At 44.6% G+C, this 20937-nt stretch overlaps 1 protein-coding gene across 2 annotated transcripts in view; it reads left to right on the top strand.

Annotated features, from left to right (window-relative positions):
• LOC124031714 (cadherin-4-like) overlaps positions 1-20937 on the top strand; it is a 380434-nt gene that overhangs the window by 180495 nt on the left and 179002 nt on the right. The gene's annotated exons all lie outside the window — the stretch shown is intronic.

Here is a 20937-nt window from a genome sequence, read left to right as displayed (position 1 = left end):
AGCCAATAGCGTTATCCCTGGATAGCATGGTCCCCACACACCCACACATATAGCCAATAGCGTTATCCCTGGATAGCATGGTCCCCACACACCCACACATATAGCCAATAGCGTCGCTCTAGACATTACATGAGAAATAGATCATCCACACTATGTGCATCACTGACGACTCATCGGTACGCTCAGAATCATAACGTTTTTTTGTCATGTTTTCTCTCTGTGTATCTCATCAGTCATAGCACAGTTAAAGCCTTGTGTGTGTTAATGTGCGGGGGCGGGTGGAGAGAGTGATTGTGCTCCTCAGTGTAACTGCGAGGTGGGGTACGGTTGGGAGGGAGGGCTGGCTCTGTCTGTTTTGATTGGGGGGGATAATGATAAGAGTGGAAGCAGACATTGTGGACAGGTCTGGGGGGCTTATTTTGAGTGGCAGCACAGTGTAGGTGTATGCATTGGGACATTTCATCCCTCTACTCTGTGTAATGAAGATGATGGCGGAGGGTGTGCCTCCAAGCTTGTGTCCTGTGTGATTGCACTGGATGAGAGGACAATAGACAATCAGCCGTGCTGCTTTACAGTTGATACACTTGACGTTGTACAAACTTTGTGCCGCACACTTTGTCCTTTAATGAAGGTATTGTCGTGTGTATAATATGGGGGGGGGGGGGGCGACAGCATCTTTGTTTTCTCAGGTGAGAAGTTTTTTTTGGCAACTCGGCTACATGACGTGACACTGGCTTTAAGTACACTCTCAAATGCACTTGATCTACAATACATAGCCATACCAACTATGCAGTGTGCTTGACATCCTCACATACTTCACGTTCGGTACACCCGCGGTAACAGACACGGACGGACACACGTCGCTTTTCTTAGTATGTGCTCGTGTGTGTGTGTGTGTGTGTGTGTGTGTGTGTGTGTGTGTGTGTGTGTGTGTGTGTGTGTGTGTGTGTGTGTGTGTGTGTGTGTGTGTGTGTGTGTGTGTGTGTGTGTGTGTGTGTGTGTGTGTGTGTGTGTGTGTGTGGCTTGTCAGACAGGTCTATAAAGCTAAGTGATGTGGTGCGGCTGTGCTGTGTAGTCTGATGGATGTAGAGCGGGAACAGAGGCTATCGTGGCGTACATCATCTCTCTACAGACACAATCCCATACGCCGGCTGCTGAAGGAGAGACACATAAATAAGCCCTGACTCTGTGTGTGTGTGTGTGTGAGACACACCAATCTAGGCATTTTACAGCTGTGCTAACCCATGCACACAGGCGGAAACACACCTTCTTGTAACATACTCCCTTTCTCCCTCAAACATGTACACAGCGCACTCAAATACTCTGTCAATATTACAGACCGATACTTTTTGTTAAGTGCCAAAAAAAAAAAAAAAAAAAAAGACTGAATCAAACAAAATGGCTGAATGAAAGAAAAGCGACTTCAGGAAGTGACAAAAAGAAAGTGCATGACGTGGAGCACACAGAGGGAGCATGTTTTGTCCATTTCAGACAATGAACACAGATAATGGGTAACACTGCTGCAGGATGGAAAAGCAGAACGGGGCAAGTGGACACTGGAGCAGCCGTATCAATGCTGTCTGTGGCTTTATACAAGGAGAAACTACATCAGTTCGCAGCAGAGCCCATGGAGACGATGTCCGAAAACACACACCGGTGAGATTGTTCCAGTGAGAGGAAGTGTGAATGTTACAGTGGAGCTCAACAAGCAGAAGGTAAATCTACCACTCTACTTCGTGAAAGTCAACCACCCAGCTTTTCTATGATGCACATGGCTGGAAAAGATCAAACTACATTGGCAGGAAATTCACAGGGTTGCAAAAGGAATTCCAACAGATTCTGTTTGGATGACGATTCACACTGCTGATGGACCATAGACCCCTCACCTCCATCTTTGGTCAACCACCCCCCACACTCCCCACATTCTGTTGCTCGCAGCCAGCCGCATGTGGCAATGGGTCTTAGAGTTTTCTGGTCACCAATACGACATCTAGTACAGGTCTGAGCAGAACTGCAATGCAGACAGACTCTTCAGGCTTCCCTTACCTGTCGCACACACTGAGCCCTCCCAGGCTGAAATCCTCTACTTCCAGGAAGTGATGAACGCACCAGTTACGTCAGCCCAAGTGAAGAAGGTTACCCCACTGATCCGGTGATGTCTGAGATCATAGACATTGTCACCTTGTGCTGGGGAGGAGAGCTGACGGACAGCTTTACCCGGTGAGGAGAAACGAGCTCACGGATCAGTCTGGATGCTTGTCACGGGACTTTCAAATCATCATACCGCAGCCACAGAGAAAGCAGGTGCTTGAACACCATTCAGGTCACTGTGGCATGGTGCGAAGAAGATTGCACGCAGCTACCTTTGGTGGCCAGACTTGGACACAGCTATCGAAGAAAAGGCCAAGACGCGTTCTGCTCGTCAAAAGATGCAGAACATGCCTCAGCTAGTGTCACTACACCCATGGGACTTCCCAGAAGGAGCCTTGACATTGAGTCCACGTCGACTTTTCAGGCCCGCTGGAGGATTGTATGTCCTTAGTCATAGTCGACCCAGACAGCAAATGGCCTGAGGTTGCATTGACGAAGAGCACTTGATGAAGAGCATTGATGAAGAGCAGAGAGAACCATCGAAGAGCTACGGTCAATCTTCGGTCGCTTGGGATGGCCAACGCAACTCAATAGCAATAATGACCCCCAACTTGTGTCTGAAGAATCAAGCAGACAATGAAGTAAGCCAAAAAATCAACACGAGGAAACAGACGCCTAAACACCTTCCTGTTGACCTACAAAACGATCCCCTCCTATGATACAACCAAAGTGGTACCCACGTCAGCCATGATGAAAAGACCGCTTCGCACGTGACATCCTGAGACTAAACAGGTTTTTACATACTTTCTTTTTTACCTTTATTTAACTAGGCAAGTCAGTTAAGAACAAAATCTTATTTTCAATGACGGCCTTGGAACAGTGGGTTAACTGCCTGTTCAGGGGCAGAACGACAGATTTGTACCTTTTCAGCTCAGGGATTTGAACTTGCAACCTTTCGGGTACTAGTGTAACACTCTAACCACTAGGCTACCCTGCCGCCCCAATACACGACAGAGAAGTGGAGAGACGGAGCAAAGCTACAGACAGAAGCTTCAGAGCTGGAGCGAGAGTTCTTGCTCGGAACTACTGCAAAGGTCCAAAGTGGATACCAGCAACAGTGGTAGCACAAACAGGCCCTCTGCCCTACACGGTTCACACGCCAGAGAACATCATCTTGAGGAGACACGTGGCTACTGGAGACCTATCACAATTATGTGCCAGCACCTGAACATCCACTGCAGTAATCTACAAATATGTAAAATACTCCAGACTCACCTATGAGATACTGTTGCAACCAAGTATAGCCATACACCAACACCACTCAGACTCAGAGACAATGTGACTGTAGACTCACTGTCATTACCCTGCAAGAGAAAGACGACCCCATGGAAGGTTGAACATTGAGTTCAGAGACTGAACTCTGACATTGGGGCAGAATACACCTCAGGGTTAAGTCTGGGAACTGAGGTAGTCTACCCTTCCTTAGTTCAGGAAAGGTTATTCTGAAAATTGCCATTGTAACATTAAGAGAACTGTTATGTTAAAATATACATGTTTATTTAAAGATGAAGACTGTAAAGAAAATAATATGCAAACCCAGACGACACTGGGCCAACTGTGCGCCGCCCTATGGGACTCCCAATCACGGCTGGATGTGATGCAGCCTGGTTTCGAACCAGGGACTGCAGTGACATGCAGTATCTTAGACCACTGCGCCAGTTGGGAGTAAACAAAAACCTATGTTAATTTCTACTCCTGTCTCATTTCCGGTACTTATATTAGTTGTATAAGTAATACAGTGTACCTATACAACAATCAGTCTCTTCTACAGTGGCTTCCGAAAGTATTCACCCCCTTGGAATTTTTCCTATTTTGTTGCCTTACAACCTGGAATTAAAATTGATTTTTTTTTGGGGGGGGGTCGTATCATTTGATTTACACAACATGCCTACCACTTTGAAGATGCAAAATATGTTTTATTGTTAAACAAACAAGAAATAAGACCCCCAAAAAATGAAAACTTGAGCGTGCATAATTATTCACCCCCCCAAAGTCAATACTTTGTAGAGCCACCTTTCGCAGCAACTACAGCTGCAAGTCTCTTGGGTATGTCTTTATAAGCTTGGCACATCCAGCCACTGGGTTTTTTTGCCCATTATTCAAGGCAAAACTGCTCCAGCTCCAGTTGGATGGGTTCTGCTGGTGTACAGCAATCTTTAAGTCATACCACAGATTCTCAATTGGATTGAGGTCTGGGCTTTGACTAGGCCATTCCAAAACATTTAAATGCTTCCCCTTGAACCACTCGAGTGTTTCTTTAGCAGAATATTTAGGGTCATTGTCCTCAAATGTCTGGAGAATGAAACAGGTTTCCCTCATGAATTGTCCTGTACTTACCGCCATCCACCATTCCTTCAATTCTGACCAGTTTCCCAGTCCCTGCCGTTGAAAAACATCCCCACAGCATGATGCTGCCACCACCATGCTTCACTGTGGGGATGGTGTTCTCGGGGTGATGTGAGGTGTTGGGTTTGCGCAAGACATTTTCCTTGATGGCCAAAAAGCTCAATTTTAGTCTCATCATACCAGAGTACCTTCTTCCATATGTTTGGGGAGTTTCCCACATGCCTTTTGGCGAACACCAAACGTGTTTGTTTATTTATTTCTTTAAGCGATGGCTTTTTTCTTGCCACTCATCCATAAAGCCCAGCTCTGAGGAGTGTACGGCTTAAAGTGGTCCTATGGACAGACACTTCAATCTCCACTGTGGAGCTTTGCAGCTCAGGGTTATCTTTGGTCTTTTTGTTGCCTCTGATTAGTGGCCTCCTTCCCTGGTCTTGGAGTTTTGGTGGGCGGCCCACTCTTGGCAGGTTTGTTGTGGTGCCATATTCTTTCAATTATTTAATAATGGCTTTAATGGGGCTCCGTGGGATGTTCAAAGTTTTGGATATTTTTTCTAACCCAACCCTGATCTGTACTTCTCGACAGCTTTGTCTCTGACCTGTTTGGAGAGCTCCTTGGTCTTCATGGTGCCGCTTGCTTGATGGTGCCACTTGCTTAGTGGTGTTGCAGACTCTGGGGCCTTTCAGAGCAGGTGTATATATACTGAGATCATGTGTCAGATCATGCAACATTTAGATTGCACACAGGTGGACTTTATTTAACTCATTATGTGACTTCTGAAGGTAATTGGTTGCAACAGATCATATTTAGGGGCTTCATAGCAAAGGGGGTGAATACATATGCACGCACCACTTTTCCGTTTAAAAAGAAAAGTGTTTTGTTTTTTAAAACTTGTATTTTATTTCACTTCACCAATTTGGACTATTTTGTGTTTGTCCATTACATGAAATCCAAATAAAAATCCATTTAAATTACAGGTTGTAATGCAACAAAATATGAAAAAAACTCCAAGGGGGATGAATACTTTTGCAAGGCGCTGTATCTCTCTCTCATCTCTCCTTGTCTCTCGCTTGTATGTGTGTGTTGGCAGCGTCAACCACTCATCAACCTCGCTCCGTCAGATGCTCCGGCTGTCTATTTCCGATGGCAGTGTTGATCTGGTAGGTTAGCACACATGCATTTTGGATGGCTTAGTGTAGCCATCTTTTTTGCAGAAGTCTACTGGCCCTAGCAGTGTGCTATTTCAGTAGCTGAATAACCTCTACACTTCCTTCCCGAGGACCGCGATGGACAACCTCCAAACTCTGCTCACCTCGACACACTCATCATCACAACAGAAAAAGTTTCTTTCTCTCCCTTTCTATCGGTCTCTATCTCTGTATCCCTCTCTCCCTCCCTCCCCACTCCATCTCTCTCTTTCTCTCTCTTTCTCTCTCCCTCCTTTCTCAGAGCCAAATTAAGTATATTTATGGCACCTGTGCTGGAAAAACACTCTCTGGGAGACGTTCCTCTAATTTCATTTTCAAAATGACAGCGATAAATTGATCAAATGGGCCGAATCGAATCAGAATCTCACGCAGGCCCATCCGTCATGGCCCATCCTCGGGGAGCTGTGGGCGTAGTTAAACCAGCCAAAGCCATACACTAGCAGGAGAAAAAGAGGGAGAGGGTGAGGGAGAGGGAGAAGGGAGGCAGGAGGAGAGGATGAGTGGGTGTAAGGACGGAAAAGGGGACCAAAAAAGAGGAATTACTGTACGTCAAATCGCCATCAACAAAATGGCTGTGCAATCATTTCCTTATTCATCATAACTTACTTAAAGACATTTTAATTTACAGACTGTGCATGTATGTGTGGGTGTCCGTACATCCACACGTGTGTATTGTTGTGTTTCTGTGTGTACTGCAGAGGTCAAAGCTAATTTTCCAACACAGCAAAGCCTCACGGGGGAAGCCGGGCTAAGTACTCAGGCTGCCGATGGACCAGCGTGATAATTCATTAATCAGAACACAAGTTAATTGATTCGGCTGCTCATCGCTCCGTTGCAGAAAGCCTCCTTCATTCAAACAGCACACTGAGCTTTATCCCTCCCAGGCCTCTGAGAGCTGCAGGTTCACACGCTCCATGCCCTCTCTATACCTCTGTCACTTTTTCTCCTTCACTTACCCCACTCTCAAACTTTAAACTCCTTCTTTCTCTCTTTCTCTTGGTCTCTCTCCCTCACACTTTATCGCCTCCTCCCTCGCTCACACTTTGTCGCCAGCCTCTTCCTTCTCCTCTCTTACTCTTCCCCTCAAACTGACTCGTTAGCTCCCTTTGTCTATTCTTCTTTTGCTTCCCCTCTCTATCTTCCTCCCATCCTCTCTCTCTGCGTTTATCTGTGTGTGTGTGTGTGTGTGTGTGTGTGTGTGTGTGTGTGTGTGTGTGTGTGTGTGTGTGTGTGTGTGTGTGTGTGTGTGTGTGTGTGTGTGTGTGTGTGTGTGTGTGTGTGTGTGTGTGTGTGTGTGTGTGTGTGTGTGTGTGTCACTGTGCAGGCTTAACCAGGCGTAAGCATGGTAAAGCAGCTTAGCACTAACAGGGCTAATGAAGTCAAGGCCCCGGGTCCCTGTAAAGGAGATCAATGCTGCTACTCTGTTGGCTCTGTGGAGCTTGTCAGCGTTGAATGATAAGATGAATCAGTCATACGGCCCGCAAACTAGCAGACTGACACTCAGATATGTGGTAATACTAATGCTACTAAAAACATGCAGGAGTACACAGGTAGGCAGACAGAGAGGCAGGCAGGCACACATATAGTCTCTCACACGCACACACACCACCCACTCTCAGCCGAACACCCAGCCCCCCAGTCTGTTCTAATTGATGATTCCAACATGGCATCAAGGGCACAAAGTGATATGAGAGTGAGAGTGAGAGACAGAGACAGAGACAGAGACAGAGACAGAGACAGAGACAGAGACAGAGACCGAGACCGAGACCGAGAGAGAGAGAGAGACCGAGAGAGAGAGAGAGAGAGACCGAGAGAGAGAGAGAGAGAGAGAGAGAGAGAGAGAGAGAGAGAGAGAGAGAGAGAGAGAGAGAGAGACAGAGACAGAGACAGAGAGAGAGCGCGCTGTATCGGGGAGATCTACACTCTTTGGAAAAAGGGTTCCAAAAGGAGAACCCTTTGTGGTTTCAGGTAGAACCCCTTTGTGTTCTATTTAGAACCCTCTGCGGAAAGGTTCTTCATGGAACCCAAAGAGGTTCTACCTCGAACCAAAAAGGGTTCTTCAATGCAAAGAACCAAGAGTGTAGCCCTCTCCTGGATGACTATACATGTAAACAGCTCTACACATCCTGGTGACGAGACGTGCACTGGATTTGACCATTTTGATTTGTTTTTTTTGACTGGGTCTTGCTCAGAGTCATCCAACTTCCTGAAACATTACTGGAGGACCAATGAATGGCTCTGACCCATATAACCCGAAGGAAAGTTACAGGGAAGTTATCACTAATTGGAATTCAACACATGCAGTATAACATTTCACATCTGTGTTTACATGTTTGTTCAGGAGAGTGTAGAGAGCGCGTGCGCCTATGTGTGCGTCTATAAATAGAAGTGTGAAAGTGTCTGTGTGTTTAAACGCCAATACGGTGGCGCGGAGCGACAGAGGATATGGTAGGGGTCAAGAAGCTGCCTCTGTCGGAGGGAAAGGAGGCAGAGGAGGGCTTGCCCTGTTAGCCCGAAGATGCTAATTTACCTGTCAACTTACACAGGGAGCAGAGTGATCTCCAAGCCTCCACACCACCACCACACACTCTCTCTCTCTCACACACGTCTTCCACTACTACTTTCAGTACATACTGATACTGCCTTGCATTCCATTCCTATATCATATTATTACATTTGTTTGTTGTCTCTTTCGCTCTCTTTCTCTACCTGTTTTCTGTTCGAACTTCCTCTCAGAAGATCCTCCTTCTGGCGCAGCTGAAGAAAGTGTTTCATTGAAATGCACGCTCGCTTCTGCCAACGTGCGGGCCCCTAGCCAAGTCTCTCACCTATTCCCGTGCCAAGAGAAGCCTGCCTAGCTCATAGAGAGAGTGTTCCGAAGGGTGGAGCCGTTGTGGTTGAGTTAGGATGTGTGGACACGTCCTGGTTTTGTTTACCACCGTGTGCCGTTCCGCTGTGCGCTCACCGTGCTGCTCGGTTGCTCATCCTCCTCGGGACCCCAAGGACGAGAGATGCCGGTGTGGATTATTTTGGCTTGTTTGTTTTTCGAGCCTGCGTTTGAGGCCCTGAGAGAGAGGGGTCAGCGCAGGTCTGACTCTGCTGAACCCACCCCCTTCGTACCCAGATAATAGGGTCCAACACTGGGAGGGTTTTAAACGGCACCCTCCACAGGGTGACCAAAGACCACTTTGTCAGATGATGCCCATGTCTGTGTGATTTAAGGAGTTAGAGCTGCTGCAGCTGGGGAAAGGAATGCAGTCTGACAGGCTGGCTGTTCCTGTTTTTGGGGGGTGAGACCCGTGGTGCGCTTTGCGAGCTTGGCTACCTCATGACTCACAAGCGTTTCAGACACACACACACACACACACACACACACACACACACACACACACACACACACACACACACACACACACACACACACACACACACACACACACACACACACACACACACACACACACACACACACACACACACACACAACCTTCCCAGACTTACCTGTCCTCCTCATTAAGCCTGTCTGGGCCTGGAAACATTTCTCTCCGCCTGCCTCTGACAGCAACAGCAAAAGATAGAAAATAAAAGTACGAGGAAAATGGAACGATAGAGACCGATCACAAATCTCCCTGGCTGAATCTCCCTCTCCCAAGTTTCAACTTGCCAATTAAATGCGGGGAACATTTAAGAGGTTTTTGTGGCCGGGCCAAGTTAATTTGCTGTTCTGTGTTCCTCCCACCATGGGGTAGCGGTTGGTGATTGCGACGGGCAGACGGCAATGAGAGTTTTGAGGCCAGAGGACTGGCACACTCAGTGTAATTGACTTCACAAACTACAACTCATCAAAGCCTATTGTCTCAACGTCAATGTCAGAAAGGGAGGCTGTCGGAGTGCGGGCTGGAAGGCGTATACCTTCGATTGGGCCATTGTCTCCTGGTTGGGGGATGTGACTTCGACGTTCACCTCACTGCTGTTGTTGATCTTGTTTCGGTGTTGTCTCTTCAGCCACGGATGATGTCAGTGGTGGGAACAGAGCCAATCCCTTGAGGCTAATGACTCTTGTTCATGTTTGAACAACATGTCGCCTCCCCCCCTGTGCTCCCTATCGTTCCATGTCTCCCTCTATCCCTGCCCGCCCCGAGTGAGTTAGAGCTGCTATACGTCTCTGTCTGCTCAGGGCTGGGGGACGCCACAGTCGAAGGGGCAGCCCCAGCATGCTGGCAGTGCAGGGGAGGTGGGTGCCATATTGCACCCAGCATGGAGGCTCCGGTGTGGGCCTGGCTCGGAAGCCAGTTCCCGGGCTAGCTTGGATTGGCCCAGCAGGATGGTGGTGGGAGGGTAGGCTGGAGAGGAGAGGAAGGCAGAGGAACGGAAGACGGTTGATGGATACTTCACTTTCTACTTTGGAGTCCACATGCAGTATCCTGGGAGAGTGTATGTGAGAAGCATGGAGAGCAGACGTGTTCAAGCACCATCTCACACTCACACGCTCACACACACTGCACATCCACACCTAGATAACAAAGTCAGTCATGCACAGAAACAAAATTCACACATGGAGTCTTGCAAACTTTTTACCAAATGACCCAATCAACACCACCCGGCATGTTAGTTGGTTACCTTGAACTACTAGAAGTGCTTGCTTTTTTTTTGTCTCATGTAAAATGTTTATATTCATGTGCAGACACATCATAGCGAGCTGTGCCCATAACGAGTCTCACCCTCCGCCGGCTTCGCAGTCACGCTAATTAGGCTGGCATTTTGCTTCTCCGGTTGTTGCGTTCTCTAACGCTGCCTCGTCAGCCGCTCAAAGGGATGTCACCACGGTAACGCAGGCAGATGGATAGTTCTGGAGTCTCTTCAGGAGAGAACCAACAAAGAAGAAGAAACACACACAAACACACACAAACAAACACTATATGGCAAACAAACAAGCAAGAAAGAAACATAGATGGATCGTTTTCCTTCTGACAGTCTGCAGCTGCCGAGAAAAGAGAAAGGCTGTGTCTTCCTCTCTCTCTCTCTCTCGAGCTGCCGCTTTCTTTTCGGCTGAGGAGCTGATTCTGATTCAGTCCAGGGGTTTTATTACCAAATTTACGATGCAAATCCCCACTTGTTCCCCGACACCGGCGAGCACAGGGAAAATGAGCCTGGGTCTGGGAGAAAATTTGGAGTCTGGAACATTGCATAGCTGAACAGGGGACCTGAGCCTGGAAGAAAAACTCTCTGTTAACAGCATTCTCTCCTTAAAGCTCTACTCCAACATTTCTTACTTTCTTAACCTCTGGGGTATGTGGGATGCTAGCGTCCCACCTGGTCAAAAGCCAGAGAAAATGCAGAGCGCCAAATTCAAATAAATTACTATAAAAATCAATCTTTCATGAAATCACACATTTAAGATACCAAATTAAAGCTACACTTGTTGTGAATCCAGCCAACATGTCAGATTTCAAAAAGGCTTTTCGGCCAAAGCAAAGAATGCTATTATCTGAGGATAGCACTTCCGTAAATAAAGAGAGAAAGGATATTTTAACCCTGCAGACGTGACACAAAACGCAGAAATAAATAAATATAAATCAGGCCTTACCTTTGACGAGCTTCTTCTGTTGGCACTCAAATATGTTCCATAATTATCACAAATGGTCCTTTTGTTTGATTAATTCCATCTATATATATATACAAAATGTCCATTTATTTGGCACGTTTGATCCAGAAAAACACCGGTTCCAACTTGCGCAACGTGACTACAAAATATCTCAAATGTTACCTGTAAACTTTGCCAAAACATTTCATTTTTAAAGTAAATAATCAATCAAATTGAAGACGGGGATGATCTGTGTTTAATACAGGAAGAAAACAAACTGAAAACAAACTACCTTTCTGGTCACGCGCCTCTATCTAACAGTACACTTGAAGTGACCCTCGTTTTGAACAGGGCTACTTCTTCATTATACAAAGGAAAAACCTCAACCAATTTCTGAAGACTGGTGACGTCCAGTGGAAGCGGTAGGAACTGCAAGAAAGTCCTTTAGAAATCTGGATTCCCAATGAAAGCTCATTGACAAGAGAGTGACCTCAAAACAAACAAAAATCTGAATGGTTTGTCCTCGGGGTTTCGCCTGCTACATAAGTTATGTTATACTCACAGACATGATTCAAACCGTTTTAGAAACTGCAGAGTGTTTTTTATCCAAATCGACTAATAATATGCACATCTTATCTTCTGTGGATGAGTAGTAGGCAGTTGAATTTGGGCATGCATTTCATCCGGACTGTCACCAAGAAGTTAAACAACTTAGCATTATAGTTACTCAACAGTTTATAATCCAGTCACATGAACAATTTCATGTTCAGTAAGCCACTGTGCATGTACTGTGCATATGAGACTTGATATTAGCATATCGCACCAGTCAACCATGGTAATGACATTCCTACAAGGAAGCATTCCTACACAGAGTCTACGTCAGAAATGACACCCTGTTCCCTTTCACATGCACTCCTTTTAAATTGCTTTAAAAAAAAAAATGTTCTACCCTTATTTCACCAAGTAATTTGACTGAGAACACATTCTCATTCACAGCAACCACCTGGAGAATAGTTACAGGGAAGAGGAAGGGGATGAATGAGCCAATTGGAAGCTGGGGATGATTAGGTGGCCATGATGGTATGAGGGCCAGATTGGGAATTTAGCCAGGACACCAGGGTTAACACCCCTACTCTTACGATAAGTGCCATGGGATCTTTAGTAACCACCGAGAGGCAGGACACCCGTTTAACGTCCCATCCTGAAAGACGGCTCAAAGGGCTCTGGTCAAAATGAATGCACTATTTAGAGAATAGGGTGCAATTTGGGACGCATCCGGAGAGATCAGGTGATTAACTATCCCATTCCATGGTGTAGCCACTGTAACCCAGAATGTTCTCCACTTCAGGCCCCACGGCGTTCCCTGCCTGCCTTCTCCGAACATCCTAATATTTCAAGAATTTATCCTCCTTCCCTGGTGTGGGGGGGGTGATCCCAGGGAGAGGGATCTGGAGGTAGACAGACAGAGCTCCTCCAGGATCCCGTGGTTTCCCATGTTCTCCTGGATTTTACTGGGGATTCAGCTAAAAGGATTCTACCAAGGTGGGGGATCATGTTTGCATTAGAGAGAGGAGAGAGATAAGCACCAGCCAAGGTAAACTATCATCTGACATGGGCAGGGAGGGGAGGAGCCGTGTGTAAGTCGGAGGAGTTGGAGGAGGGGTAAGGTGAAGACGTGTTTTTTTCATGAACAAGAAGCACTGAGGGAGGTCAAAGGTTAGGCAGGGGAACATAAGAAGGGGAAAGGTGATTGATGGGTTGACAAGTGAAGCACATTTTGGGTGGGTTGGATGAGGGAAGAGGGGATAATGATTAAAAGTGTTGATCGAGAGTGAATTCTCCTGAGGTCTCCTTCCCATCCTCCCTTTGTAACGACCGTTGGTGAAGAAGGTGAGAACCAAGATGCAGCGTGGTAAATGTTCATCATTATTTTAATAAACCGAACACTAAATACAACAAGGAACAAAAGAAACAACCGAAACAGCTCCGTCAGGTGCAAAACACACTAAACAGAAAATAGCTACCCACAACCCATAGTGGGAAAACAGGCTGCCTAAGTATGGTTCTCAATCAGAGACAACAATTGATAGCTGCCTCCGATTGGGAACCATACCAGGCCAAAACCAGAAATACAAAACAGAACAAAAACATAGAAAAAATAACATAGAACGCCCACCCTAGTCACACCTGGGCCTAACCAATATAGAGAATAAAAAGCCTCTCTATGGCCAGAGCGTAACACCCTTTCACTCTACATTTCATAAACAAATCTCAGGAGACAAAGGGCTGTACAGTGCTGCCCTTTGTCTCATGAGATTTGTTCATGAAATGTAGAGTGAAAGGGAGGGTGGGAAGGAGACCTCAGGAGAATTCACTCTTGATCAACATTTTTAATCGTTATTGTTTTCTAAGAAATATCTGAACACACCCACCGTCCTCCTCAACACTTCAACATGCACTTGCACTCTCAGCAGAGAAAAAAAGTGAGGAATACATAAGCTTCCAACCAGCTCATTAACACCTGAGGCTCATCATCGGTCTGGGAAGGTGGCTTCACAATCAGATGGATTACTCTGGGCTGGGATAATCCCGAACAGAAATCAGCTCTTGGCAATCTATATTTCCCTCATTCCAATGAAAAGTAAGCAAAAGCTGAGACCAGTAAAGTTGGAGACAGGCAGCGCAGTCAGGCATTGTGACAGCTGCACGCAATGCAATGCATCTACAAAGCAGCTCAGCTCAATCTGCATATTTTCTGTGCGCACTGCGGAAATGCTGGCCCTCTAAATGGAAGCAGAATGCTCAGTCGGTTGATGTGCAGGTTGGCCCAAAGCAGCGCAGTCGGTGTTGCATTGGCCTAGCATTGATGGGAAAGATGACAGAGCTCTGCTATTGGGGTGACAGCTCTCTGTGTGTGTGTGTGTGTGTGTGTGTGTGTGTGTGTGTGTGTGTGTGTGTGTGTGTGTGTGTGTGTGTGTGTGTGTGTGTGTGTGTGTGTGTGTGTGTGTGTGTGTGTGTGTGTGTGTGTGTGTGTGTGTGTGTGTGTGTGTGTGGGGATGTGCTGATTTGAATGTCAACGTTATTCCTGGGGTACAGTAGACCTGGGTGAGTGCATCTCACACAGTCAGAGAGAGCTTAGAGCTTCAACGCTATGCTAAAGAGGATCACTTTTTCCTCACTTTCTTTCTTTCTCTTTCCATCCCTCACTCACACACTTTTATTATATTTTCCATTATCCCTGGTTCCTGTCTGGTTTTTATCGTCTTTCCCGTGTCTATTTAAGGCTTGTTTGTGATAGTCATGAAGGAGCTAGCTGAGGGAGTTGAGATCTGTGTGATGTTTACGTAGCTTTAGGATTGTTTCTGTTATTCCCCCCTTCCCCTATTCCCACCTGAGAGAGGGTGACAGGGTCCCTCTCGCTCCTCTCCACCCTATCCCCTCTCTCTCTCCTCCCTCTCATCCCCCTCTCCACTCCTGCACTGCACGGCCCAATGCTCTGGAGACGGCTGGCGCGTCTCAAGCAGTATCTGTCTCGGAGAAATTATGTCCTAATCGTCCCCAAGGGAGTCACTATGGGAACGCAGTCCTTTTATGCCCATTAATATAAGAGGACTTTTGGAGGGAGGAAGAAGAAGTTTCTGCTTCATGATTTATGGGGGGTTCATGTGTGTGTCCATACATGATTACAATGTTGAGTATGCAGTTGTGAAGACATTTGCAACTCTACATTATCATAGTACTGCTCTATCCCTTCAGTGACATTATCATAGTACTGCTCTATCGCTTCAGTAACATTATCATAGTACTGCTCTATCCATTCAGTGACATTATCATAGTACTGCTCTATCCCTTCAGTGACATTAGCATAGTACTGCTCTATCCCTTCAGTGACATTATCATAGTACTGCTCTATCCCTTCAGTGACATTAGCATAGTACTGCTCTATCCATTCAGTGACATTAGCATAGTACTGCTCTATCCCTTCAGTGACATTAGCATAGTACTGCTCTATCCATTCAGTGACATTATCATATAGTACTGCTCTATCCATTCAGTGACATTAGCATAGTACTGCTCTATCCCTTCAGTGACATTATCATAGTACTGCTCTATCCCTTCAGTGACATTAGCATAGTACTGCTCTATCCATTCAGTGACATTAGCATAGTACTGCTCTATCCCTTCAGTGACATTATCATAGTACTGCTCTATCCCTTCAGTGACATTAGCATAGTACTGCTCTATCCATTCAGTGACGTTATCATAGTACTACTCTATCCCATCAGTGACATTATCATAGTACTGCTCTATCTCTTCAGTGACATTATCATAGTACTGCTCTATCCCTTCAGTGACATTATCATAGTACTGCTCTGTCCATTCAGTGACGTTATCATAGTACTACTCTATCCCTTCAGTGACATTATCATAGTACTGCTCTATCCCTTCAATGACATTATCATAGTACTGCTCTCTCTTCAGTGACATTATCATAGTACTGCTCTATCCCTTCATTGACATTATCATAGTACTGCTCTATCCATTCAGTGACATTAGCATAGTACTGCTCTATCCCTTCAGTGACATTGTCATAGTACTGCTCTATCCCTTCAGTGACATTATCATAGTACTGCTCTATCCCTTCAATGACATTATCATAGTACTGCTCTCTCTTCAGTGACATTATCATAGTACTGCTCTATCCCTTCAATGACATGATCATAGTACTGCTCTCTCTTCAGTGACATTATCATAGTACTGCTCTATACCTTCATTGACATTATCATAGTACTGCTCTATCCATTCAGTGACATTATCATAGTACTGCTCTATCCCTTCATTGACATTATCATAGTACTGCTCTATCCATTCAGTGACATTAGCATAGTACTGCTCTATCCCTTCAGTGACATTGTCATAGTACTGCTCTATCCCTTCAGTGACATTATCATAGTACTGCTCTATCCCTTCAATGACATTATCATAGTACTGCTCTCTCTTCAGTGACATTATCATAGTACTGCTCTATCCCTTCAGTGACATTATCATAGTACTGCTCTATTTCTTCAGTGACATTATCATAGTACTGCTCTATCCATTCAGTGACATTATCATAGTACCGCTCTATCCCTTCAGTGACATTATCATAGTACCGCTCTATCCCTTCAGTGACATTATCATAGTACTGCTCTCCCTTCAGTGACATTATCATAGTACTGCTATATCTCTTCAGTGACATTATCATAGTACTGCTCTCCCTTCAGTGACATTATCATAGTACTACTCTATCCCATCAGTGACATTATCATAGTACTGCTCTATCTCTTCAGTGACATTATCATAGTACTGCTCTATCCCTTCAGTGACATTATCATAGTACTGCTCTATCCATTCAGTGACGTTATCATAGTACTACTCTATCCCTTCAGTGACATTATCATAGTACTGCTCTATCCCTTCAATGACATTATCATAGTACTGCTCTCTCTTCAGTGACATTATCATAGTACTGCTCTATCCCTTCATTGACATTATCATAGTACTGCTCTATCCATTCAGTGACATTAGCATAGTACTGCTCTATCCCTTCAGTAACATTGTCATAGTACTGCTCTATCCCTTCAGTGACATTATCATAGTACTGCTCTATCCCTTCAATGACATTATCATAGTACTGCTCTCTCTTCAGTGACATTATCATAGTACTGCTCTATCCCTTCAATGACATGATCATAGTACTGCTCTCTCTTCAGTGACATTATCATAGTACTGCTCTATACCTTCATTGACATTATCATAGTACTGCTCTATCCATTCAGTGACATTATCATAGTACTGCTCTATCCCTTCATTGACATTATCATAGTACTGCTCTATCCATTCAGTGACATTAGCATAGTACTGCTCTATCCCTTCAGTGACATTGTCATAGTACTGCTCTATCCCTTCAGTGACATTATCATAGTACTGCTCTATCCCTTCAATGACATTATCATAGTACTGCTCTCTCTTCAGTGACATTATCATAGTACTGCTCTATCCCTTCAGTGACATTATCATAGTACTGCTCTATTTCTTCAGTGACATTATCATAGTACTGCTCTATCCATTCAGTGACATTATCATAGTACCGCTCTATCCCTTCAGTGACATTATCATAGTACCGCTCTATCCCTTCAGTGACATTATCATAGTACTGCTCTCCCTTCAGTGACATTATCATAGTACTGCTCTATCTCTTCAGTGACATTATCATAGTACTGCTCTCCCTTCAGTGACATTATCATAGTACTGCTCTATCTCTTCAGTGACATTATCATAGTACTGCTCTATCTCTTCAGTGACATTATCATAGTACTGCTCTCCCTTCAGTGACATTATCATAGTACTGCTCTATCTCTTCAGTGACATTATCATAGTACTGCTCTCCCTTCAGTGACATTATCATAGTACCGCTCTATCCCTTCAGTGACATTATCATAGTACTGCTCTCCCTTCAGTGACATTATCATAGTACTGCTCTATCGCATCAGTAACATTATCATAGTACTGCTCTATCCATTCAGTGACATTATCATAGTACTGCTCTATCCCTTCAGTGACATTATCATAGTACTGCTCTATCCATTCAGTGACATTATCATTACATTTACATTTACATTTAAGTAATTTAGCAGACGCTCTTAACCAGAGCGACTTATAGTACTGCTCTATCCCTTCAGTGACATTAGCATAGTACTGCTCTATCCATTCAGTGACATTAGCATAGTACTGCTCTATCCCTTCAGTGACATTATCATAGTACTGCTCTATCCCTTCAGTGACATTAGCATAGTACTGCGCTATCCATTCAGTGACGTTATCATAGTACTACTCTATCCCTTCAATGACATTATCATAGTACTGCTCTATCCCTTCAATGACATTATCATAGTACTGCTCTCTCTTCAGTGACATTATCATAGTACTGCTCTATCCCTTCATTGACATTATCATAGTACTGCTCTATCCATTCAGTGACATTAGCATAGTACTGCTCTATCCCTTCAGTGACATTGTCATAGTACTGCTCTATCCCTTCAGTGACATTATCATAGTACTGCTCTCTCATCAGTGACATTATCATAGTACTGCTCTATCCCTTCAATGACATTATCATAGTACTGCTCTCTCTTCAGTGACATTATCATAGTACTGCTCTATCCCTTCAGTGACATTATCATAGTACTGCTCTATTTCTTCAGTGACATTATCATAGTACTGCTCTAACCATTCAGTGACATTATCATAGTACTGCTCTCCCTTCAGTGACATTATCATAGTACTGCTCTATCTCTTTAGTGACATTATCATAGTACTGCTCTCCCTTCAGTGACATTATCATAGTACTGCTCTATCTCTTCAGTGACATTATCATAGTACTGCTCTCCCTTCAGTGACATTATCATAGTACTGCTCTCCCTTCAGTGACATTATCATAGTACTGCTCTATCCATTCAGTGACATTAGCATAGTACTGCTCTATCCCTTCAGTGACATTATCATAGTACTGCTCTATCCCTTCAGTGACATTAGCATAGTACTGCGCTATCCATTCAGTGACGTTATCATAGTACTACTCTATCCCTTCAATGACATTATCATAGTACTGCTCTATCTCTTTAGTGACATTATCATAGTACTGCTCTCCCTTCAGTGACATTATCATAGTACTGCTCTATCTCTTCAGTGACATTATCATAGTACTGCTCTCCCTTCAGTGACATTATCATAGTACTGCTCTCCCTTCAGTGACATTATCATATTACTGATCTATCTCTTTAGTGACATTATCATAGTACTGCTCTCCCTTCAGTGACATTATCATAGTACTGCTCTATCCCTTCAGTGACATTATCATAGTACTGCTCTATTTCTTCAGTGACATTATCATAGTACTGCTCTATCCATTCAGTGACATTATCATAGTACTGCTATATCCCTTCAGTGACATTATCATAGTACCGCTCTATCCCTTCAGTGACATTATCATAGTACTGCTCTCCCTTCAGTGACATTATCATAGTACTGCTCTATCTCTTCAGTGACATTATCATAGTACTGCTCTCCCTTCAGTGACATTATCATAGTACTGCTCTATCTCTTTAGTGACATTATCATAGTACTGCTCTCCCTTCAGTGACATTATCATAGTACTGCTCTATCTCTTCAGTGACATTATCATAGTACTGCTCTCCCTTCAGTGACATTATCATAGTACTGCTCTCCCTTCAGTGACATTATCATAGTACTGCTCTATCTCTTTAGTGACATTATCATAGTACTGCTCTCCCTTCAGTGACATTATCATAGTACTGCTCTCCCTTCAGTGACATTATCATAGTACTGCTCTATCTCTTCAGTGACATTATCAGAGTACTGCTCTATCTCTTCAGTGACATTATCATAGTACTGCTCTATCTCTTCAGTGACATTATCATAGTACTGCTCTCCCTTCAGTAAAGCCTTGTCTGCTCCTGAGCAAACAGAAGCTCTCAGACTTAAATCATAGATATTTCACTCACTATCCCCCCTTCCTGAATTCTATCATCCTGACAGGTAGGAAATCAAACAGTAATTTCCTGCAGGGAATAAACGCGCTTCTCCCCTGCTCTCCGTGAGGCAAGAACAGATTCACTCAGGATTAGATATTTTTTCTCCTGTAGGTTTTCAGGATGATGGTTTCTTGTCTCAATGTTTCCATGCAGAGCAGGCATGAGAGAGAGACATGGGCAGAACGAGGCCGAGGAGATTGAAAGCTCTCTCTCTCTTTCCTTCTCGCTATCTCTTTCTCTCTCTCTAGCTGCAGAGGGAGGCCGAGGAGATTGAAAGCTCTCTCTTTCATTCTCGCTATCTCTTTCTCTCTCTCTAGCTGCAGAGGGAGGCCGAGGAGATTGAAAGCCCTCTCTCTCTTTCCTTCTCGCTATCTCTTTCTCTCTCTCTCTAGCTGCAGTGTGTGCGTGGGTGTGTGTGTGTGGATGAGTTATCAGTGTTTTCACAGAGTTCAGTGCTCAGTCTGTCAGTAGTGCTTCTTCTCCTCCACACTCTCTAAGCCACCCCAGGCCAATTAGACACATCCACCACCATAAGAGGAGATGAGCAGCTCTTAAGGCCCCTGATAGGGGAGAGGACCAATGCTAACACATACAGTGCCTTGCGAAGGTATTCGGCCCCCTTGAACTTTGCGACCTTTTGCCACATTTCAGGCTTCAAACATAAAGATATAAAACTGTATTTTTTTGTGAAGAATCAACAACAAGTGGGACACAATCATGAAGTGGAACAACATTTATTGGATATTTCAAACTTTTTTAACAAATCAAAAACTGAAATTGAATTGTGCGTGCAAAATTATTCAGCCCCTTTACTTTCAGTGCAGCAAACTCTCTCCAGACGTTCAGTGAGGATCTCTGAATGATCCAATTTTGACCTAAACGACTAATGATGATAAATACAATCCACCTGTGTGTAATCAAGTCTCCGTATAAATGCACCTGCACTGTGATAGTCTCAGAGGTCCGTTAAAAGCGCAGAGCATCATGAAGAACAAGGAACACACCAGGCAGGTCCGAGATACTGTTGTGAAGAAGTTTAAAGCTGGATTTGGATACA

This window comes from Oncorhynchus gorbuscha, linkage group LG03, assembly GCF_021184085.1.
Source record: "Oncorhynchus gorbuscha isolate QuinsamMale2020 ecotype Even-year linkage group LG03, OgorEven_v1.0, whole genome shotgun sequence".
Taxonomy (NCBI): domain Eukaryota; kingdom Metazoa; phylum Chordata; class Actinopteri; order Salmoniformes; family Salmonidae; genus Oncorhynchus; species Oncorhynchus gorbuscha.
Note: the sequence above shows the minus strand (reverse complement) of the source record. Positions and strands in the feature narration are given on the sequence as shown.